The 25,119-nt window shown below is 39.2% G+C and overlaps 1 long non-coding RNA gene across 4 annotated transcripts in view; it reads left to right on the forward strand.

The window, feature by feature from the left end:
• LOC134760713 (uncharacterized) overlaps window positions 1-25,119 on the forward strand; it is a 102,190-nt gene that overhangs the window by 15,294 nt on the left and 61,777 nt on the right. The window contains exon 6 of one of the 4 annotated variants that reach the window (XR_010138617.1): window positions 12,711-17,114. The exons of 2 other annotated variants lie outside the window; for them this stretch is intronic. This is a non-coding gene — a long non-coding RNA (uncharacterized LOC134760713). Of the gene's footprint in view, window positions 1-1,394; window positions 2,565-12,710; window positions 17,115-25,119 lie in introns of those variants that run through there. One more of the 4 variants, XR_010138618.1, reaches the window with a different exon arrangement.

Raw genomic sequence — 25,119 nt, forward strand, 5'->3', positions numbered from 1 at the left:
AAGGGCCAGGTGTGGTGGGTCATGTCTGTAATCCTAGCACTTTGGGAGGCCAAGGCAGGTGGATTGCTTAAGCCCAGGAGTTCAAGACTAGCCTGGGCAACATGGTGAAACCCCTTCTCTACAAGAAATACACAAATCAACTGGGCGTGGTGAAACCCACTTGTGGTCCAAGCTACTCAGGAGGCTGAGGTGGGAGGATCACTTGAGCCCAGGAATTCAGGGTTATAGTGAGCTATGATCACGTCACTGCATTCTAGCCTGGGAGACAGGGTGAGGTCCTGTCTCAAAAAAAAGAAACAAGAAAGGCAAGGCTTACACACTGAAAGGTATAGAACATCATAAAAGAGGTCAGACATGGTGGCTTACACCTGTAATCCCAGCACTTTGGGAGGCAGAGGAGGGAGGAACTCTTGAGCCCTGGAGTTTGAGAACAGCCTAGGCAACATAGGAAGACCCTGTCTCTACAAAAAAAAAATTTTTTTTAAATAATTTGCCGAGCATAGCAAGCACCTGTAGTCCCGGCTACTTGGGATGCTGAGGTGGGAGGATCACTTGAGCCCAGTAAGTTGAGACTGCAGTGAGCTCTGATTGCACTACTGTACTCCAGCCTGGGCAACAGACCCAGACCCTGTCTCAAAAAAAATGATGAAATTTTTTCACTTATTTTGATAATGAAATTATGAAAGAAATTAAGGCAGATCTAAATAAATTGAAAGATCACAGATACATGTATCAGAAAAATGGATATTGTTACAATGGCAGTACCACCCAGAATCTCACTGGCTTGTTTACAAAAATTGATGTCCTGATCATGAAATCCATATGGAAATACGAGAGATACACAATAGCTTTTTAAAAATCTTCAGGAAAGTAATACTTAAATATTCTAATTTTAACACTTATTACAAACCAAGACTTAATGGGATGCAGAAGCAATGCTGAAAGAAGTTTATAGCTATAAATGCTTACAGTATAAAGGAAAATAGATTTCAAATCAACAACTTTGTACCTCAAGGAACTGAATTTAAGAGGGGAATAAATATTCTTACTTTTCAGGTAGACATTTACCTTTTCTGATGTTTTTTATTCTTGAAGAGAATAACTTCCTTCAGTATTTATTTCTGAACAGTTTTGCTGATAACAAATCATCTTAATTTTCCTTTATCTGAAATTGTCTTTATTTCACCTTCGTTCCCAAATGACATTTTCAATGAAGATGAAATTCAAGGTTGACTGTCTTTTTTTTTCTTTTTAGCCCTCTAAATGTCTTGTTCACTTTCTCCTGGCCTCCACAGTTTCTGCTGAGCAATATGTAATCATTTGAATCACTGTTCTTTTGAATATAATATGTCATTTTTCTTTTTCTTTTCTTTTTTTTTTTTTTTTTGAGACAGGCTCTCACTCCATCACCAGGCTGGAGTGCAGTAGTGTGAGCATGGCTCACTGCAGCTCTACCTCCTGGGCTCAAGCGATCCTCCTATCTCAGCCCCTTGAGTAACTGGGACTACAGGCACACGCCATCACGCCTGGCTAATTTTTTGCAGAGAAGGGATTTCTCCATGTTGCCCCAGCTGGTCTCAAGCTCCTGGCCTCAAGCAATCTGCCCACCTTGGCCTCCTAAAATGTTGGGATTATAGGCATGAGCCACCACATCTGGTCATGTGTCATTTTTCTCTGCTTTCAAGAGTGTTGCATGTTTATTTTTCAGTAACTTGATTATGTTTCTATGCATGGTTTTCCTTTCATCTATCTTATTTGACATTCACTGGGCTTCTTTAAAATATACCAGATTATGTCTTTCACCAAATTTGGGGTGTTTTCATTATTATTTCCTTAGGTGTTTTTCTGCCTCCGTTTCTCATTTTCTTTTCAGATTCTAGTCATATATTTTAATATATTTCACACACGGTCCCTGAAGCTGTCTTTCATTAAATTTTTTAACCTCTATTATTTATCAATTTCAGCTTAAATAATATATGTAGATTTCTCAAGTTAACTGACTCTGTCCTCTTATTTTCATTCTGCTGTAAGCTCAGCCAGCAATTTTAGAAATTGTATTCTTCACTTTTACAACGGTCATTTTGTTCTTTATGTGGTTTCTTTTTCTCTGATTATATTTCCTATGGGATTTTTAGATTTTAATCTCATAGACTATAGTTAAAACAGCTTTTAAGTTGATATCTAACAATTTCAACGTCTCAGTAATCTTGGAGTTAACATCTATGGTCTGTCTTTTCCCTCAAGAGTAAGCCACAGTTGGCTGGGTGTGGTGGCTCACACCTGTAATCCCACCACTTTGGGAGGCCAAGGTGGGCGAATCACTTGATGCCAGGAGTTCGAGACCAACCTGGCCAACATGGTGAAACCCCATCTCTACTAAAAATACAAAAATTAGCCGGGTGTGGTGGCGCACGCCTATAATCCCAGCTACTCAGAAGGCTGAGGCACGAGAATCACTTGAACTGGGGAGGCAGAGGTTGCAGTGAGCCGTGATGGTGCCACTGCACTCCAGCCTGGGTGACAAAGCAAGACCATCTCAAAAAAAAAAAAAAAAAAAAGAATAAGTCACAGTTTTTTGTTCTTTGTATGCTGAATAATTTTGAAATGTGTCTTGCACATTATGAGTACTATGTTGTGTCAATTTTGAGTTCTGTTCATTTCTCTGGAGAATGTTGATCTGTTTATTTTTTTTTTGTCTATACTTTTAAATTTTTTTAGTTTTATTCTTTTCAAAATCATTTCCTATGTTGATCTGTCATATGTTGGTAATTTTTATTTTAGCAAGTAATCAAAGCAATAAAATTGAGAGTGTAATGCTGTTTGTGTGCAGTGTTTAACTCTCTGTTTTGTTCTCTAAGGCTTTGCTACACTGGCTTGCGTCCTTATGCATGTGTGATTTAGCATTAGGCTAAGACTTGTACTAGTTCATACCTAAAATTAGGAAATCTATTGCACATTTCTCCTCCATGACTCCTCCTCACTTTCCAATTTGGTAGTGCTCCTTACCTTAATTTCTGTGGCATAAAATATTTTGGGATTTCCATTGCCCATCCTTGCTACACTGTGATTGGCGCCCACCCTTGCAACAAGGCCACAAGCGATAGACAAAATAGCAAGAGACTCAGACCAATGTAGGTCACTTTTTAAAAGTTCTGTTTTGGTTTTTGAGATGGAGTCTTGCTCTGTCGCCCAGGCTGGAGTGCAATGGCCTGCTCTCAGCTCACTGCAACCTCCGCCTCCCAGGTTCAAGCGATTCTCCTGCCTCAGCCTCCCGAGTAGCTGGGATTACAGGCACCTGCCACCACAACCAGCTAATTTTTGTATTTTTAGTAGAGACAGGGTTTCACCATGTTAGCCAGGCTGGTCTCAAACTCCTGACCTCAGGTGATCCACCCACCTTGGCCTCCCAAAGCGCTGGGATTGCAGGCATGAGCCACTACACCTGGCACTTTTTTTTAAAGTTTTAACTCCACAATCCCCCTGTTTTGTTTAGTCTTACTTACGGACTTTGCGTAGTTGATTTTTGCATTTCGTTAAGCATTTTTAGTTGACGTCAGTCAGAGGAAGATACACTATAAGAGGGCTTACACCATCGTGATGGAAGTATAACTTCATCAATTAAGGAGTTATTTAATGACTTTAGAATTTCTTTTCTCTTGTATTATTGTTGGCTCTTTTTTTAACTATAGTATGTGTATATAATCATAATCATTTTTATATGGTTACTACTTTCATAGTTTTGTCCAGTAACACCTCTGTAAGTCTTTAAAATCTTCATTTATTTTTGGCATAAGATTTCTCTCACTTTTCTCTCTCTCACTTTTCTCAATTGTCCCTTTGTCTGTGTAGCTTGGATCCATGTCATGGAGATTGATATTTAGAAATTACATAATGGTCATTTATTTTATTAAAAAAAAAATTTTTTTTGAGATGGAATCTTGCTCTGTCACCCAGGCTAGGGTGTAGTGGTGTGATCTTGGCCCACTGCAACCTCTGCCTCCCAGGTTCAAGCGATTCTCCTGCCTCAGCCTCCTGAGTAGCTGGGATTACAGGCGTGTGTCACCAGGCCTGGCTAATTTTTGTAGTTTTAGTAGAGACGGGGTTTTACCATGTTGGTCCGGCTGGTCTCAAACTCCTGACCTAATGATCCCCCTGCCTTGGCCTCCCAAAGTGGTGGGATTACAGGTGTGAGCCACTGTGCCCGGCCACAATGGTCATTTAAAATTGCTCATTACAACTGTCTCTTCTGACAACTTTTTCTGTTTTTTCTATGGCTCTCCTTAGGCTTTTTCTTCTGTGGTAAATTTTGATAATTTTTTTTGAGAAAATTGCGTGTTCCACTTATACTTTCTTTTTTTTTTTTTTGAGATGGAGTCTTGCTCTGTCACCCAGGCTGGAGTGCAGTGGTGCTATCTCAGCTCACTGCAAGCTCTGCCTCCTGGGTTTACACCATTCTCCCGCCTCAGCCTCCCAAGTAGCTGGGACTACAGGTGCCCTGCCACCACGACCGGCTAATTTTTTTTTTTTTTTTTTTTTTTTTTTGTATTTTTAGTAGAGACGGAGTTTCACCATGTTAGCCAGGAGGTCAATCTCCTGACCTTGTGATCCGCCCGCCTTGGCCTCCCTAAGGAAGGATTACAGGCATGCGCCACCATGCCCGGCCGTCCACTTCTATTTTCAAAAGTATTCATGTTGTATTCAAATGCTCTCATAAAGAAATTTATTTTTATCTCACATTTCCCATTTATCATTTATTATTTGTTATTTTTGCTCCTGTTTAATTGATTTGGCTGTTTTACTTACTGATTTTTTTCAGCACTAGCTATTTATTAATGGTACTGTTTTCTAACTCATTACATTTTGCTGTCGTCGTAGTTTTTCCGTTTTTATTTTGTATGAAGTTTGGGATTGAGTCCTTAACTCATTTATTTCTTTCATTTTTATTGAGATAATCAAATTTAAGTTTGAATTGTCTGAATCTTGAAATTGAATGCCCAAAATTCTAGTATATTTTTATTTTCTCTATTGTGATTTACTATAATTCTTTCTTCTTGGTTTTTATTTTCATATTGGCCCAGCAGTTATTCTGGAGAGGACATTTTTACTTCCATGTGGAAGATGTTTTGGTTTTCCAATATTGTTATTAATTTCTATTATTTTCTATTATTTTATTTTATTTTTTTGAGACGGAGTCTTGCTCTTGTTGCCCAGAATAGAGTGCAATGGCACGATCTCAGCTCACTGCAACCTCTGCCTCCCAGGTTCAAGTGATTCTCCTGCCTCAGGCTCCCGAGTAGCTGGGATTACAGGTGCCTGCCACCACACCTGGCTAATTTTTGTATTTTTAGTACAGACAGGGTTCGCCATGTTGGCCAGGCTGGTCTCGAACTCCTGACCTCATGATCTGCCTGCCTCAGCCTCCCCAAGTGCTGGGATTACAGTGATGAGCCACTGTGCCCAGCCTCTATTGTTACATATTTTGGAAGAGACTGTTGTATTATTTCTGCATTTGGATGCATATCATCCCATACTCACGAGGATATTTCTTGTCCCCAAGTCACATCCTACTCATTCAGCACTTTCAAATTTGCTCAAGCTATTCTTATAGGTTGTTATCCTCCATGCTAAGTCGTTCAGTACTTTTTATTATACTTCCTGACACTCTCCTCTAGACTCCTTCACTCTATGATTCAGTTGCCCTTCTTTTCTCCAAAATACCCAAATTCTCAGAATTCCATAAGACTTTCAGTTGGGTGTAAACCTAGTATGTGTCTGAAAACTCACTGGCATACCCTTCTGGGAATTACCAGAATGATCAATCTTAGTTAAGAGGAAAAGTGAGAGAGAATCTGAGAAAAGTTAGGAAGGAATAAAACAAGATGGAACATTTGTAGAATACATAATTAATAAGAAAAATTTCAGGAAAGGTAATAAAAACTCTCAGTAATTTACTTGATATGGGGAACAACGAAAAGTACACCTGGCTCTGCATAGCAGGGAATGAACTGCAGTGCCTATATTTTAAGGCAGAACTATCACTGGGGGAAGGCCAAGTATAAATAGTTGCTTTTAATCTATTAGTTTGTATCTTATATGGAAACCAATACAGGAAAGACTACATTTAATCAATGTAGTAAAGTGTGATAAATGAGCTATGGAAACATTGACAGTAACTTTTGCAAATTGTATTGCTGATTTTAGAGTTCTTTAAAGTATTCATCTCTAATTGGTGATATTTTTAATTAAAAAAATGATAGAACATTTATCTTTTTGGGTCTAGGAAAATAATTTTTTTAAATTTGTTTTAGGTTTGGAGCCAAGTTATGAAATTATCAGCTATGGAAAAGTACACATTTATAGAAAATGTTATCTCTTACTCTACCTCAGAGAATACATAATAGAGAAAAACTCCGTGAATGTGACAAATGTGGGAAGACCTTTAGTCGTCATGCAGGCCTTACAGTGTAGCAGGACAAGCTGCAGACAAAACCTCTCAGACACCAAGTTGTAGAAGGAAGGGCTTTATTCAGCTGGGAGCATTGGCAAGCTACTGCCTTAAAATCTGAGCTCCCCAAGTGCACAATTTCTGTCCCGTTTAAGGGCTCACAACACTAAAGATTTCACATGAAAGGGTCGTGATTGATTTGAGCAAGCAGGCAGTACGTGACAGGGGCTGCATGCACCGGTGGTCAGAAAGAAACAGAACAGGGCAGGGAGTTTCACAGTGTTCTTCTATACAATGTCTGGAATCTATGAATAAGATCGGTTTCTAAGTTATGAGTTGATTTTTAACTACTGGGTTTAGGTCAGGCAGGCCCAGGCCTGGTTTCAGGCCTGGCACCGGGCTGCCTGTCTTTGGTTTTACTTCCTTGTTGTTTTTTCTTAAAACAGGTACTGAGTATAAAACAATATGAAAGGGTCTCTCTCTTCCCTCATTTCCCCCCTTTGAGACTCTCACTTTTTATTAGTGGGAGTTCTTACTCTTATTTTTGCTACTTATGTCTTTTTGTGCAATAGATTGATAGTGATTTATATAGTATGCTTGTGCTGAAGCATTTTGTGAACTAAGGTAGCAAAGAAGTTTTTTTTTATCATTTGGAGAAATACAGGTATCAGACAAGGGAGCAGTAAGTAGGTTCCTATTGCTATTATTACTCCTATTATAAGAGTTTTAAATCCTCCTATTGCTGGGAACCAATTTCCAAACATGGCTCCCAGATTGAGTCTGTGCCACACTTGCATGAGTACATGTGCCAGTTTTGTTACATCTTTAACTGTATCCTCAACTACTTGCCACTGATCATCTATGTGTAGACAACAATTAGTAAGGTTAAATTTTTCACAAACTCCTCCTTCAGCTGCTAGCAAGTAGTCAAGAGCTAGTCTATTTTGATAGATAGCATTTCTCATGAGAGTCTCTTGCCGGGCAAGAACAGTCAAGGCTTGACTGGTTTTATTAGTAATAATTTCTAAAACCGCTTGTAACCATATGATTCGGTTGAGCACGTAGATGGGGGTTCGATATCCCCATGAGCCATCTTCTGCCCAAGTGGCAGGTCCATAGTATTGTATGATTTTTTTCAGGGGGCCATTCATCATCTTTCCAATCACCTACGGTTATGCTTCGTTTTTCGCGGGAAGCATACACTGGGAATCCCAGAAGTTTACCTGTTTTTATGGGCAGTAAGAAGAAAGATGGTTTAATGGTGCCAATTACACAGCCACCTGTCCACTGATCAGGCAGCTTAGCATAAGCTCTGTGTCCACGTATCCACTATAACCTGGTGGGGGCCATCCAGTCCTGGTGGAATTCTGGGTGGGCCCAAACAGTCTGCAACTTTGGAAATTTACTGAATGGATTTCTTTCTGTGTAATTGGAACTCCACCATGTAATTGTTTTTGTGGTACCATTATACAGCTTTTGCCCAAGACAACTAAGCCACCCTACAGGATGAGTGAATCCATTTCCTTCTCTAGCTATGCAATACTGTCCAATAATTGAGACTTTTAGAACCCAAAAATTGTCAGGGTGGTTCTTTTGGGCTGGGAATTCCTCAGGAACTGGGTCTTAGGAACTAATTCTCGGGCTTCACATGGCCATTGATCTCCTGTTACGGTTCCTCCACAAACATAACATGGGGTGACTTGTAGAGACTGGGCTACATGTTCGGCTAATTGCAAAAACAAATTTTTAGTTTTTACTGGAATCTGAGGTACTGGCACATTTAGTTCATCATAGAAAGTCTGAAATACTGGTTCTGGAGAGCGTTTTTGAACCTCTCCTTTTATTAGGATGCTTACACTAGGATCTAGTCCTTTTCCATCAGTGTCTAATGTTACATATTTTTCTTTATTCCACTTTGGGTCTGAGGGGTTTGTGATTATCAATTCTAAAAGGTTGCAGCTCCTACTCATGCAGGAGGGGCTGACTTTTCCTTTTTGGAGCCAAACAGGATCTTTTTTATCTTCTTTCCAAGTAGCCCAAATGACACAAGACCAGTATTGACACATCTCACATAAATATGATTCTTGACAGATGTACTTATTTTCTGCTGTGTAACTTTTTTTCCAACCTAGAGAACCGCATCCTATCCCATGCTGTTTACTATTAATAGCGGCACAGGCATCAAATTTTAAGGTTACATTTTTGGGGACCCCTCTTTCTTCTGTCCTAGCTATTACTTTACTTGTGTCGCCTAGAAAAGGACCAGTCCTTAATTTTATTTTAAAAGCTGTGATCATGGGAGGCTTAAAATGGGTCCTAACACGCATCAGGTTGGTTATTTCCTGGGCTACATACCTTGGATAGAATAGCATTATACAAACAAGTTTCTTTTAGAGTCCTGGTACACTTATAATAACCATAAAATAATAGGACTGTAGCAATCTTTTGTCCTACCTCAGTGACTTGATATATATACTGGAAACAGTTCTCAGTCTGAGGAAGGTCAGTTGAAGTCCTTACTGTACAAGTCCAAATTTTAAGGAAAATGAGTCTCGCGATGAGTTTCCTCATGCTTCGGCCGTGCGTGGACCAGTCAGCTTCCGGGTGTGACTGGAGCAGGGCTTGTCGTCTTCTTCAGCGTCACTTTGCAGGGATTGGCGAAGCTGCTCCCATCCACGTACAGCTCCCAGTCTACTGATGTTTGAGGGTGGTCTCGGTGGTTGGGCCTACTAGAATAAACTGAGTCCAATACTTCTACACAGTTATGTTTAACTGGGCTCTCTGATATCAGGAGCAAGGTGGCGGGCTTCAGGGTGTTGCAAACTTCAATGGTTATGCGGGGATTTTCACAGAGCAAGCTTTGGTATCTAGTTAGTCTAGCATTCATTAGCTAATGGTGTCCTTTGGTATTTATTAAAAACACCACAGCATGGGGGGACTTTATGTTTAGGTTTTGCCTAAGAGTTAGCTTATCTACTTCTTGTGCTAACAGGGCCGTTGCTACCAGGGCCCTTGGACATGGGGGCCAGCCTTTGGAAACCCCATCTAGTTGTTTTGAGAGATAGGCCACTGGCCTTGGCCAGGGCCCTACAGTCTGGGTTAAAACTCCAACTGCCATTTTTTCTTCTTTCTGACACATAGAGTGTAAAGAGTTTTGTCAGGTCAGGTAGCCTCAGGGCTGGGGCCGACATGAGTTTTTCTTTTTAACTCATGAAAAGCTCATTGCTGTTGGTTGTAATAAATGTAGTTTACCTAATCTACATTTTTATTGACGGTCATCTACCAAAATATTGACTTATATCCTGTAACTATTTGATTTCAAGCTTTTAACTAATCTGGTATTCCTTGTGGGGCTCCAATTGCATCTAAATAGATGTGAGAGTTGAAAGACCTATAAGGGGCTTCTCTCACTTTACGATGTCTTATTATTATTATTATTTTTCCCTCTGATTGATGAAATGCCAGGGTAAAAGGGATAGCCAAATGGACTAAAGCACAAGTGCCACTCTAGTTATTCAGCAGAGTGCCCAGTAAAGGTCCACCAAAATACCACCACCCATCCGCTCGGGGATGAACAAGGGCTGACTGATTGGTAAGCTCTAGAAAATTCTTAAGCACACTGCATCCCTTCAGGTCCCCAAGGAATGCTAAGTCTCCTCCCTGCCGTGAGAGACATGAAGTGAACTTAGCGTTGGGAGACGGAAGCTGGATGGCCCTCGGGGGCTGACCCGTAGGGACTTCAGGATATAGCAGAGAGAGCTTGGCATGACTTATTACTCCAGGCTGCAGAATCCTGGAAAAGAGCTACCATGCAGCCCACACCTGGCCAACTGGAGGACCACCTTAGTGGAAGGGGGACAATTAGGGCCTCTGGCCTGCCATGTGCACAAGCATAATGATTGCTTTTGTTTAACATGCAGATGGAATATTTGATCCATTTCAACCAGGCATTTGCATCTTGGTATGCTGTCTTAATTGCCAAAGTTTGTTTTAAGTCTTTAACTTTTATTATCCTCTAGTAAAATGAATGTTTCCTTTAGCACTAATTTTTATTAGTTTTTAGAACAAAGAAAGCTAAACACCATTTTATATTTAATAATACTTCTTGTATGATTTTTATACCAGATAAGCTAAATTTTACCTTTATATTAGTGTGTTATTAATGTTAAACTTAATTTTAATTAAACCTTGTAGACATATTTATCCAATTTTTCATGTTTGACCATAAGGTAAGATTTTATAGACTCTTTTTAACCTTTTATAATTTTTGTTAAAGAGCAGGTTGATGCTTTAAGAAAAAACCTGTTGTATTTTTACTTTAATGTCCAGTTCACAGAAAAACTGGATGATACCTTTTTAACTTTAGCTAATATGTTTACACACAGAATTTTCTTTATAATTAACGTTTTAAAACTTGCTTAAACTTTTAAAACAATAATTTTTTTAATGTTTTAATGTAGGTAAAAATCCACATTTTTATGCCCCTTTATAATTTTTTTTACCAAAGTTATATTTTACTTTCTTATACACCTTGCACCTAAAATTTTTTTTTCATAGTACTCAGGAGGACTTATTACTTTTAAATTATGCAACATTTTTTGTATAAATTTTTTTATAACATTTTTTCTTTTATGACTTTTGCCGACAATTCTTCAACATGTCTCAACTGTCTGACTTATTACAAACATTTTTTTTTTCTTCAAACAACCAGTTAATTTATTTCAGGACAAGAATTTACCATATAACACTCTTTTTACATAAATTCTGCCTCCCCCCGCCTTTTTTTTTAAGCGAACTTTCTTTATGTCTTTAGACTAGACTCTCTAAGGCCACAAGATTAGAAGTTACCATAATACATGTTACACTGTTAACTTTTAGCAGACTTCACTTTTGTTTAAAACCTTGTAAGTCTGGGATTTCAATTATCCTTTGCTATTAATAAGAACTTGTTTAGTCTAAATTAACTTAGAATTGGTATAGATGGCCTCTTTTTCTCTCTGCTGGTCTTTCCTTGCCTCTGTCAGCCACTTATGCTGATGTTCTCTTAACTACTGTGTGGGGGAAGGGGGTCTAAAACCAGCTGTAACTGTCTATGTACGGAAACTGGCCTGGGTGCCTTGGCTTACAGGTTACCTTGTGTCACACCTTTGAAACAAGGGACCTGTCCAGGCTTCCTTCTGATGGCCAACCCACATCTGATGCTGGCCAGTCTATTTCACACAAAGTTCTAAGTTTTCCTGGTGTCACAGTAACACCGTAATCTCCCTTAAATTCTTTCCTGAAATTTTTTTTTTTCCCAAGACAAAATACCACACTCATACCACACACACTCACCACAAGACAAAGAATGGGTAAAGAGGGCACACACACACTTTTACTGTTTATACCAAACCAAAATCAAAACCAAAATCAGAGTATCCAGAAATCCAAGCCAGGTCAAAACCAAAACCAAAGTATCACGCAATCTAAGACAAGTCAAAACCAGAACAAAAGTGCCAATGCAGGCACGCCATGGATGATCAGGCCACGCTTCCACTCAGATGGAGTGGGGCAAGTTCCAAAGACTAGTCTTACCAAGTTTCAGATGTCTGGACTTCAAGTGCTAGTTCCTTCCCGGTGTTCAGCCACTGTGTTAATCCTCCGTGGGGGCCTGCTATGCACTGCTCTGGCGAGGCGTTCCACCAGGGCAATATCCTACCCGGGAGCGCTCTTTGGATCACCACTCAGGCCGGCCGGAGTCCCCTGCAGGGATGCTCCACAGGGCAGGCCTAAGCCGCCTAAGGGGCTGCCTCGGCGGTCCGCCAGTTACCTTGTTTCCCAGTCAGGGAACCAAGAAATGTAGCAGGATGAGCCGCAAACAAAACCTCTCAGACAACTAGTTGCAGAAGGAAGGGCTTTATTCAGCTGGGAGCATCGGCGAGCTACTGCCTTAAAATCCAAGCTCCCCAAGTGCATAATTTCTGTCCCTTTTAAGGGCTCACAACACTAAAGATGTCACATGAAAGGGTCGTGACTGATTTGAGCAAGCAGGCGGCACGTGCCAGGGGCTGCATGCACCGGTGGTCAGAGAGAAACAGAACAGGGCAGGGAGTTTCACAATGTTCTTCTCTACAATGTCTGCAATCTATGAATAAGATCGGTTTCTAAGTTATGAGTTGATTTTTAACTACTGGGTTTAGGCCAGGCAGGCCCAGGCCTGGTTTTGGGCCTGGCGCTGGGCTGCCTGTCTTTGGTTTTACTTCCTTGTTGTTTTTTCTTAAAACAGGTACTGAGTATAAAACAATATGAGATGATCTCTCTCTTCCCTCAACAGTACATCAGAGAATACATACTGGTGAGAAACCCTATGAATGTGAAGAATGTGGGAAGGCCTTTAGTCGCACCTCACACCTTACTGAAAATATAAAAATTCATACTGGTGAAAATCCTGTTTGTTATGAATGTGGCAAGGCCTTTAGTTTTACCTCACACCTTACTAAACATAGAAAAGTTCATACTGGTGAGAAATCCTGTGTTTGTCAGGAATGTGGGAAGGCCCTTAGTCATACCTCACACCTTACTGAACATAGAAAAGTTCATACTGGTGAAAATCCTATGTTTGTTACGAATGTGGCAAGGCCTTTAGTCAAGGTGCAAGACTTAGAACACATCAGAGAATTCATACCGGTGAGAAGCCCTATGAATGTAAGGAACATGGGAAAACCTTCAGTGGTCCCTCAAACCTTCTTAGGCATGAAAGAATTCACACTGGTGAGAAACCCTATGAATGTAAGGAATGTGGGAAGGCTTTAAGTCATTTGCAAAGCCTTAGAATACATGAGAGAATTCATACTGGTGAGAAACCTTATGAATATAAGGAATGTGGGAAGACTTTTAGTGTGTATATACGACTTACTCAACATCAGAGTATTCACAGTGGTGAGAGATCTTTTGACTGTAACAAATGTGGGAAATCCTTTTGGCATAGTTTAATTCTTAAAGCACATCAGAGAATTCATAATGGAGAGAAACCTTATAAATATGAGGACTGTGGAAAGGCCTATATATGCAGCAGAGAATGTACAGTACATCAGGATATTTATAATGCTGAGAGAATTTGAATGACAGGAGTGTGGGAGTAATTTTAGATATGGTTCACTTCTCGTAAGGCATTAAAGAGATTATACTGGTGAGAACTCCTTAGAATATAAATGTTATTTCAAGTTTTTAAGTTGTAAATTCCAACTTTTTAAGTTGACCCAAATGTCGTTAAAAATCTAGAGAATGTATGATGTATTTTTACATAAGAACACCTTTATTGGTGTTTCTCTATGGATTGTTTAATATTCACATTAAAGGAAAATTCACAGAATGTTGAAATGCCCTTGTTTATATGCATTATTTATAAAAGCCTTTCAGCCCCAATCACTAATTGTTAGACTTGAGAAAACATACCACAGAAAACCCCTGTTGATCTAACAAATGAGTGGGAAACCATTATGATTGCCATTCCATTTCTTATAACCTGTATGACATTGAACAAGGTATTTATCCTTCTGGGAGTCCTTCATAAATGATGATAATAGTACCTATGTTATAGTGCTGTTAATTGGAATACAGAAAACTTGGAAAGCTATCTTGTACATGATCTCTGTTCATTGAGCATTAGATACTATTTTTAATATTATTTATGTTACTGTTAGTGAAATACTATGAGTCCATACAGGTGTAATGAACTTAGAAAACCTTCATTAATTACTTATGCCTTTTTAAGTTTTAAGTTGGGCCGGGCATGGTGGCTCCCGCCTGTAATCCCAGCACTCTGGGAGGCCGAGGCAGGCAGATCACGAGGTCAGGAGATCGAGACCATCCTGGCTAACACTGTGAAACCCCGTCTCCACTAAAAATACAAAAAATTAGCTGGGCGAGGTGGCAGGCGCCTGTAGTCCCAGCTACTCGGGAGGCTGAAGCAGGAGAATGGCGTGAACCCTGGGGTGCGGAGCCTGCAGTGAGCCGAGATCACGCCACTGCACTCCAACCTGGGCGACAGTGAGACTCCGTCCCCAAAAAAAAAAGTTTTAAGTTATCACTTCTGATTAAAATCTAGTAGAATGTGCCAGGCACAGTGGTTCACACTTGTAATCCCAGCATTTTGGGAGGCCAAGGCAGGTGGATCACCTGAGGTCAGGAGTTCAAGACCAGCCTGGCCAACATGGTGAAACCCCATCTCTACTAAAAATACAAAAATTAGCTGGGTGTGGTGGTGGGCGCTTGTAATCCCAGCTACTGGGGAGGCTGAGACAGGAGAATCACTTGAAGCCAGGAGGCGGAGGTTGCAGTGAGCCGAGATCGCACCATTGCACTCCAGCGTGGTGACAAGAGCAAGACTCTGTCCTAAAACAACAACAACAACAACAACATCAACAACAAAAACTAGTAGAATGTAAAAAACATGAGAAGATTTAAAACATGAGTTTTAGTGAAGCTCTGCCATGTTCACTTGTTTCCATATTGTATGTCTGCTTTCACGCTGCCCTAGCAGAGTTGAGTAGTTACAACAGAGACCATATGGCCCACAAAGCCTGAAATTTTACTATCCGGTTTTAAAAGAAAAGGCCGGGTACGGTGGCTCACGCCTGTAATCCCAGCAATTTAGGAGGTCGAGGTGGGCAGATCACAAGGTCAGGAGTTCGAGACCAGCTTGGCCAACATGGTGAAACCCCATCTCTACTAAAAAATTAGCCAGGCCTGGGCGACAGAGTGAGACTCCGCCTAAACAAACAAACAAACAAACAAACAAAAATGCCAACTCCTAGTGTAGAAAAACTTCCCCACAATTTTTTCATAACTTTGGATTTTTGAAGAGTATAGAATAGTTGTTTTATTGAATGTCTCACATTCTGGATTTTTGAAATTATTTCCTTGTGGATCATTTATTTATTGGAACTAATAGTTCCAGTAATCTGAAGCTAAACAAAGAGGTTTAATTGAATAGATGTTATGTTCATTAAAAAACACATAATGTTGAGTTTTCCAAGTATTAAGGATGCTGGATGTTAACCAGTTGGTTACAGAGGTGACTGCTAGATTTCTCCATTATAGAAATTTATTTTATGGCTATTAATTGACATGGTAATATTTTGTTACCTCCTTTTTGAAATTTATAATCTCATGTATAAGTCTTAAATAGGAAATTAATATTGAAATTAGGACCTGTACAGAAAGGACTAACAAAATGCCTAAATATCAGATCTTTGGGATGTTGTTAGTCCTCTATTCTTTGGAAATTTAATACTCTTCAATGCATGCAGGAAACCAAAATGAAAGCCAGAACTTTATTTCTCTTTACCACTCTATCCCCAGAACCTATTCAATGCCTGTGGCTTAGTAGGCATTGATAAAATTGATAAAGTAATAAACATTAGACATGCAAAACTAGAAAATTAAAGTAAACCCTAAGCCCACATAAGAAAGCAATTAATATAACTAAAATTATTAGAGCATATTGATTCGTACCTGAAATAGTACTCAAAAGTTTTTGTTTTCTGGAAAAAGCTATGAATACATATAGAAGTATAGTACTGTGATTTCAAAATAACATAGTAATCATCAACTAATTTTTTTTATTTTTAATTTTTCCTGTTAAAAGTATATTAACATCGCTCTAATCCCAGCACTTTGGGAGACCAAAGCGGGAGGATCACTTGAGGCTAGGAGTTTAAGATCAGCCTGGGCAACCTACCGAGACCCCCTGTCTATGAAAAATAGAAAAATAGTAATTAGCTGGGCCTGGTGGTGCTTGCCTATAGTCCTAGCTACTCAACAGGCAGCGGTGGAAGGATCGCTTAAGCCCAGGAATTCAAGGTTACAGTGAGCTATAATTGTGCCAGTATACTCCAGCCTGGGTGACATAGCTAAAGACCCTGTTACAAAAAAAGAAAAAGGTATTTTAACATCAAATAGACATTGCTAAATCTGGTCAAGAAAAAAATAAGGCCAAGCGCGGTGGCTTACGCCTGTAATCCAAGCACTTTGGGCAGCCTGAGGTCAGGAGTTTGAGACCAGCCTGGCCAACATGGCAAAACCCCATCTCTACTAAAAATACAAAAAAAAAATTGGCTGGGCATGGTGCCAGATGCCTGTAATCCCAGCTACTCAGGAGGCTGAGGCAGGAAAATCACTTGAAGCTGGGAGGTGGAGGTTGCAGTGAGTGAGATTTTGCCACTGCACTCCAGCCTGGGTGACAGAGTGAGACTCTGTCTCAAAAGAAAAAAAAGTAAGAATGATTACATTATAGCATCATTAATAAGAAAGGGGATATATCTATAAATATGGAGAAAAAATTTTAATTATAAAGTAATACTTAAGTTTCTTCCTGTATATTTAGAAATCTAGAGATACTAGATTGTTTTCCTAAAAGAATGTAATTTATCAAAATTGACTTAGGATGATATTGGAGATTTTTTAAACTAAAAAGTATATATTTATTTAATCAAAGGAAAGGAACCTCTTCATTTTAAAAGCAGCACTTGGCCAGGCACGGTGGTTCACACCTGTAATCTCAGTGCTTTGGGAGCCTGAGGCAGTTGAATCACTTGAGGCCAGAGTTTGAGACTACTCTGGCCAATATGGCGAAACCCCATCCCTACTAAAAATACAAAAAAAAAAAAAAAAATTAGCCAGGTGTGGCGGCTACTGGGGAAGCTGAGGTGGGAGGATCACTTCAATCTGGGAGAGGGGAGGCGGAGGTTGCAGTGAGCCAGGATCACCCCACTGTACTCCAGCCTAGGTGACAGAGCAAGACTCTCAAAAAAAATAAAAAGCAACACTTTATACTATGGTACATCCTCAGGTAAGACTTAAAGAAGGAAATTCTTCGGCTGTGAACCCATCTGGTCCTGGACTTTTTTTGGTTGGTAAGCTATTGATTATTGCCACAATTTCAGCTCCTGTTATTGGTCTATTCAGAGATTCAACTTCTTCTTGGTTTAGTCTTGGGAGGGTGTATGTGTTGAGGAATTTATCCATTTCTTCTAGATTTTCTAGTTTATTTGCAAAGAGGTGTTTGTAATATTCTCTGATGGTAGTTTGTATTTCTGTGGGATCGGTGGCGATATCCCCTTTATCATTTTTTATTGCATCTATTTGATTCTTCTCTCTTTCTTTCTTTATTAATCTTGCTAGCGGTCTATCAATTTTGTTGATCCTTTCAAAAAACCAGCTCCTGGATTCATTTATTTTTTGACGGGTTTTTTGTGTCTCTATTTCCTTCAGTTCTGCTCTGATTTTAGTTATTTCTTGCCTTCTGCTAGCTTTTGAATATGTTTGCTCTTGCTTTTCTAGTTCTTTTAATTGTGATGTTAGGGTGTCAATTTTGGATCTTTCCTGCTTTCTCTTGTGGGCATTTAGTGCTATAAATTTCCCTCTACACACTGCTTTGAATGCATCCCAGAGATTCTGGTATGTTGTGTCTTGGTTCTCGTTGGTTTCAAAGAACATCTTTATTTCTGCCTTCATTTCGTTATGTACCCAGTAGTCATTCAGGAGCAGGTTGTTCAGTTTCCACGTAGTTGAGCGGTTTTGAGTGAGATTCTTAATCCTGAGTTCTAGCTTGATTGCACTGTGATCTGAGAGACAGTTTGTTACAATTTCTGTTCTTTTACATTTATTGAGGAGAGCTTTACTTCCAAGTATATGGTCAATTTTGGAATAGGTGTGGTGTGGTGCTGAAAAAAATGTATATTCTGTTGATTTGGGGTGGAGAGTTCTGTAGATGTCTATTAGGTCCACTTGGTGCAGAGCTGAGTTCAATTCCTGGGTATCCTTGTTGACTTTCTGTCTCGTTGATCTGTCTAATGTTGACAGTGGGGTGTTAAAATCAGTGTGCAAAAATCACAAGCATTCTTATACATCAATAACAGACAAACAGAGAGCCAAATCATGAGTGAACTCCCATTCACAATTGCTTCAAAGAGAATAAAATACCTAGGAATCCAACTTACAAGGGATGTGAAAGACCTCTTCAAGGAGAACTACAAACCACTGCTCAAGGAAATAAAAGAGGATACAAACAAATGGAAGAACATTCCATACTCATGGATAGGAAGAATCAATATCATGAAAATGGCCATCCTTCCCAAGGTAATTTACAGATTCGATGCCATCCCCATCAAGCTACCAATGACTTTCTTCACAGAATTGGAAAAAACTACTTTAAAGTTCATATGGACCCAAAAAAGAGCCCGCATCGCCAAGTCAATCCTAAGCCAAAAGAACAAAGCTGGAGGCATCACACTACCTGACTTCAAACTATACTACAAGGCTACAGTAACCAAAACAGCATGGTACTGGTACCAAAACAGAGATATAGATCAATGGAACAGAACAGAGCCGTCAGAAATAATGCCACATATCTACAAGTATCTGATCTTTGACAAACCTGACAAAAACAAGAAATGGGGAAAGGATTCCCTATTTAATAAATGGTGCTGGGAAAACTGGCTAGCCATATGTAGAAAGCTGAAACTGGATCCCTTCCTTACACCTTATACAAAAATCAATTCAAGATGGATTAAAGACTTAAATGTTAGACCTAAAACCATAAAAACCCTAGAAGAAAACCTAGGCATTACCATTCAGGACATAGGCATGGGCAAGGACTTCATGTCTAAAACACCAAAAGCAATGGCAACAAAAGCCAAAATTGACAAATGGGATCTAATTAAACTAAAGAGCTTCTGCACAGCAAAGGAAACTACCATCAGAGTGAACAGGCAACCTACAAAATGGGAGAAAATTTTCGCAACCTACTCATCTGACAAAGGGCTAATATCCAGAATCTACAATGAACTCCAACAGATTTACAAGAAAAAAACAAACAACCCCATCAAAAAGTGGGCGAAGGACATGAACAGACACTTCTCAAAAGAAGACGTTTATGCAGCCAAAAAACACATGAAAAAATGCTCACCATCACTGGCCATCAGAGAAATGCAAATCAAAACCACAATGAGATACCATCTCACACCAGTTAGAATGGCAATCATTAAAAAGTCAGGAAACAACAGGTGCTGGAGAGGATGTGGAGAAATAGGAACACTTTTACACTGTTGGTGGGACTGTAAACTAGTTCAACCCTTGTGGAAGTCAGTGTGGTGATTCCTCAGGGATCTAGAACTAGAAATTCCATTTGACCCAGCCATCCCATTACTGGGTATATACCCAAAGGACTATAAATCATGCTGCTATAAAGACACATGCACACGTATGTTTATTGCAGCATTATTCACAATAGCAAAGACTTGGAACCAACCCAAATGTCCAACAATGATAGACTGGATTAAGAAAATGTGGCACATATACACCATGGAATACTATGCAGCCATAAAAAAGGATGAGTTCATGTCCTTTGTAGGGACATGGATGAAATTGGAAATCATCATTCTCAGTAAACTATCGCAAGAACAAAAAACCAAACACCGCATATTCTCACTCATAGGTGGGAATTGAACAATGAGATCACATGGACACAGGAAGGGGAACATCACACTTCGGGGACTGTTGTGGGGTGGGGGGAGGGGGGAGGGATAGCATTGGGAGATATACCTAATGCTAGATGACGAGTTGGTGGGTGCAGCGCACCAGCATGGCACATGTATACATATGTAACTTACCTGCACATTGCGCACATGTACCATAAAACCTAAAGTATAATAATAATAATAATAATGATAATTAAAAAAAAAAAAAAAGAAATTCTTTCTAATGAAAATTTTCCAGCTCATTGCCGCATGGATTAGATGAGTATAACAAGTCTCTATAAGAATAGCTCCTAAAAATCAAAAGCTAAATTAGTTTCCCTTGAGAAACTAATCATAGAAAATATATATACATTATCTACCAACTGAACTAAGGATCTACCCACAGAACTATGAAATTAAAAGTTATTTATCTAGAACAGCTATCCCCAACCGTTTTGGCACCAGGGACCGGTTTGGTGGAAGACAGTTTTTCCATGGGCTGGGGAAGGGATTCTCATAAAGAGTAAGCAGCCTAGGTCCCCTGCCTGCTAAGTTCACAGTAGGGCTCACGGTAAGAATCTAATGCTACCACTGATCTGACAGGGAGGAGGAGCTCAGCTTCCTTCACTGGCCTCCTGCTCAGTGCAGCTAGGTTCCTAACCGGGTTCCAATACCAGTCAGGTGGCCTGGGGGTTGGGGACCCCTGATATAGAATATCCAGGATTTAACTATTCTGATTTAATTATAAATCTTGATAAATACAAAATTATTGATCCAACTCTGGTACTTTCAAGATTAGCAGTCAGCAATCAATTGCGCATGGACCAACCACTGGTTTTGTAAATGAAATTTTATTGGGACACAGCTATACCCATTTATTTACTCATTTCTTTCCCACACCAGTAGCACATTTGAGTAGTTGTAAAATATGACCCAAAGCCTAAATTAGTTACTGTTTAGCCCTTTACTGTTGGCCCTTTAAGAAAGAGTACGCCAACTTGTGGTCTAGATTTATTACTTCTTCTAATGTTTATTTGATTTTATGAAGGGTTGTTTCACACGTAATTGATTTCTTCAATACTGAAAAACACCTTTTTCCCCACATTTTACCATTTTCTAAATCAGGTTGCTACTTACAGTTGATAACTACTTTCAAGCACTTCCAGCTAGATGACCACTCTAAAATAATCATTTGATATACCTTCCACTGTATTTTCTGGCAATCTCAAGGAAGTGCCAGCATCAAAGAATAGTAGTTTTAATGAAATCTGTGCATTTTTGCACAATTAGAATTCAACCCAATGAAAGAATCAATACCTTTTAAATAAGAATGATTGAAGAAAATCACAAGTTACACATTGTCAAGCCACCATCCATGATGTCAGTGTGATTATCCATTATAATTTACATTTCTTTGTCCATTTTTTTTTAACTTTTATTTTAAGCTCAGGGGTACGTGTGCAGGTTTGTTACACAGGTAAACTTGTGTCATGGGGGTTGTACAGATTATTTCATCACCCAGGTATTAAGCCTAGTACCCATTAATTATTTTTCCTGATCATCTCCCTCCTCCCATCCTCCAACTTCCAATAGGCCCCAGTGCCCGTTGTTCCCCCCATCCGTCCATGTGTTCTCATCAATTAGGCCCCATTTATAAGTGAGAACATGTGGTATTTGGTGTTCAGTTCTTGCATTAGTTTGCTAAGGGTAATGGCCTCCAGCTCCATCCATGCCCCTGCAAAGGACATGAACTTATTCTTTTTTATGGCTGCAACTATGTCCATTTCTTGCATATAGGGAATCCAATATCCTATTCATTTATTCTCAGTTTTATAGTTAACACTATTTTCCCACACAAGGTTAAGTTTTACAATAAAATCTAACACAAGACAGAATAATGAATTCTGTAATAAGCCATTGCAATAGGTTGCTATTCCTCCAGGTAACTATATGTGCATGTTAAATGTAGGGACATACCTTTACCCAACATTTTTGAAATTATGCTACCAGGAACATCATTAGTACTTGATGGTACTTTTATTAAGGCTTCTTTGCTTAAACATGTTTATGAAGTACTGAATATTAAATGTCTACCTTGGAACAATGAAAAGCTCATTATCAGTCAAACAAAGGAATAATGAGCCGTGGCATAAAGAACATTTTAAAATGTTGCCATGGAAACTGCATTCCTAATACCTATAAACATCTTTGGGAAAAGTTACCAGATCCAAAGCGAGTGTCTCTAGGGTTGGAATTTTCAGACATTTCCTGTGATTAGCCATGAGTCGATGACAGTGCACATCATGACCTGTAATTAGCTTCTTTTTTTCTGAATGTAGAGCTGCTATTTTTCTACAAAATGAAAACTCTTTCAGCCTAATCTTTCTATAAATATACTTCAGTGTATTTAAATCTTTTTTGCTTTTGCAATTGACAATTATGCAGTTGCTTACATTTTCACTATTATAAAAAGACTAATGAGCTTTGCTTCTGTTTTCTAGTGTACATGTGAACAGTAGTCTCTACTTGCTGAGGCATAGGCTGTAAACATTTTCAGCATGGGTTCATATAGCCAACTTCTTCAGTTTTGAAATATCTGACAGCTCAGTCAAAATTGCAATGGGTGCTATACTTCTCCTGTTATGTGTTTTAGTTTTTATTTTTCTAATCGCTGGTGAGTTGAGTGTTTTTCACAGATTTTTACTTGACAATTATTAATTATGATTTTTCCTAGTTGTGCTTTTTGCCTGTTTATTCATTTGTTTTTCTACTGATAAATGAGTGTTTTAAAAAATCATATTTGGGATCCAAATTATTTGTTTGTTTTATATGATGTCCTTATTTTTTCCAAACTTATGATTTATGCTGTTTTATTGTGTTCAGTACCCCCCCATGCCAACATTTTAAATGTCAATTTAGTAAGTTTTCACTCTTATCAAATATTCTTATTATTTTCATAATTTTAAATTGCACTCTTTGGTTTTCTAAATATCAAATTATCTGCAAGTTAAAATGAAAATGCCTTTTCTAATATTTATATAGGTTTCTTTACTTTAATTGAAATAGCTTTAATTATCTCATATAATGGGAGTGATACCAGGCTTTCAGTCTTTTCCTTCAATTTAATGGAAATTACATCAACAGTTCACATTAATCTAACATTTCTTTTTGGTTGTGGGTGAATCATCTGTGTTGTATTTAAGTAGCTTCCTATGTTAGAAATGCCTCATTTTTTCTTTTCTTTTTCTTTTTTTTACTACCTACTCATCTATTACTCTTTTTTTAATGCCATTTTATTATCTGTTGCTATAGTCATATACTATTCCTCTTTAATTTATTGATATATTAATTGGTATAAATATATTTCTTGATTTTTAAACATCCCTAGAATAAACCCTGGTTGGCCAAGGTATATTATTATTTTGATACCTACTCAGTTTCATTAGTTAATATTTACTTATAATGTTTGTTTGCATCTACGGCCAGGCACGGTGGCTCATGCCTGTAATCTCAGCACTTTGGGAGGCCGAGGAGGGTGGACCACAAGGTCAGAAGTTCAAGACTAGCCTGGCCAACATAGAGAAACCCTATCTCTATTAAAAATACAAAAATTAGCTGGGCATGGTGGCGGGTGCCTGTAATCCCAGCTACTCAGGAGGCTGAGGCAGGAGAATCATTGGAATCTGGGAGGCGGAGGCTGCGGTAAGCCGAGATCACATCACTGCATTCCAGCTTGGGTGACAGAGCAAGATACCATTTCAAAAAAAAAAAAAAAAAAAGAAGAAGAAAGACTGAGGGATGGCAAGGAATGTAGTGCCACATAACTCATTCAATGGGGCCATCAAACCCATAAGTGTGAGGAACTGAATTCCGCCAACAAGCACAAGAGCTTGGAAGAAAACCCTAAACTCCATAAAGGAACACAGTCTGGCTAATATCCTCATTGCAGTCTTGTGAGATCCTGAGCAGAGAACCCTTCCTTAGGGAAGTACAGACTCTAACCCATGAGAACTATGACATCGTTAATGTATGTTTTTTTAACCTCCTCCATTTGTGGTAATTTATTATGCAGCAATACCTAATAACAAAATGAGTTTACGTTTAAACAGATGGGTTATGAACCTTAGGAATTAGTGATTCAAAGAATTGGAATTAAGACTCCTGCGTAATACTAGGTACTAAAATGGAAATAATTTCTTCTTTCCATGTTTACAAATTATGAGCCTTACTTCACTTGGGTTTGAGATATGAACTTATTTTAGCTGCAAGGTACAGAAATATCAAACCAGGAATAAACAGAACTTCCCAACGAGTGAAAATCATGGCGTAGAAGGTGGGGAGGGGAGAGGAAGGGAGAAGCATCACTTCAATTCCACTGAAATTTTCCACGCAGGAAACTTCAGTTATCATGAGCTCACAGTCCAAAGTTAGGAAACATTCCAGAAAACAATCCACTATGAGTAGACTGCAATGGACAGAGCCAAATTTACACTTCTTCCTCTATCAGAAAATATTAATACTGCTTGGGGGTTATATTATAGCCATTGTTAAAATATTAATGGACAACAGATATAGCAAATATGAGGAAAGAAAATACTGTTGAAAGCACCAGACAGGTTTGAGAAAGACAGGTTAGACCTTAAAGCACTTAACAGTTTTGGCACAGCTAAAGAAAATGAGTAATCTGATAACTAGGTCAGAGGAAATTAAAAGACAAGTTAGATGGACAGAGAAAACATGGCCGGGTGCGGTGGCTCGCCTGTAATCCCAGCGCTTTGGGAGGCCGAGGCGGGCGGTTTATGAAGTCAGGAGATCAAGACCATCCTGGCTAACACGGTGAAACCCCGTCTCTACTAAAAATACAAAAAATTAGCTGGGCGTGGTGGCAGGCGCCTGTAGTCCCAGCTACTCCGGAGGCTGAGGCAGGAGAATGGCGTGAACCCATGAGGCGGAGCTTGCAGTGAGCCGAAATCGCGCCACTGCACTCCAGCCTGGGTGACAGAGCGAGACTCCGTCTCATAAAAAAAAAAAAAAGGGAAAACATGAGAGGCCAAGAAGCAACGTTGTTGAATGAGCAGTGGCAACCCAGATGTATTGTAATCAGATGCTAGAAGGAAATTATCGATGGAATGATGGAGAAGAAGTAAGCAAAACGTTAGCCTTTGAGAATTTTCT

This window comes from Pongo abelii, chromosome 20 (genome assembly GCF_028885655.2).
Source record: "Pongo abelii isolate AG06213 chromosome 20, NHGRI_mPonAbe1-v2.0_pri, whole genome shotgun sequence".
Lineage (NCBI taxonomy): Eukaryota > Metazoa > Chordata > Mammalia > Primates > Hominidae > Pongo > Pongo abelii.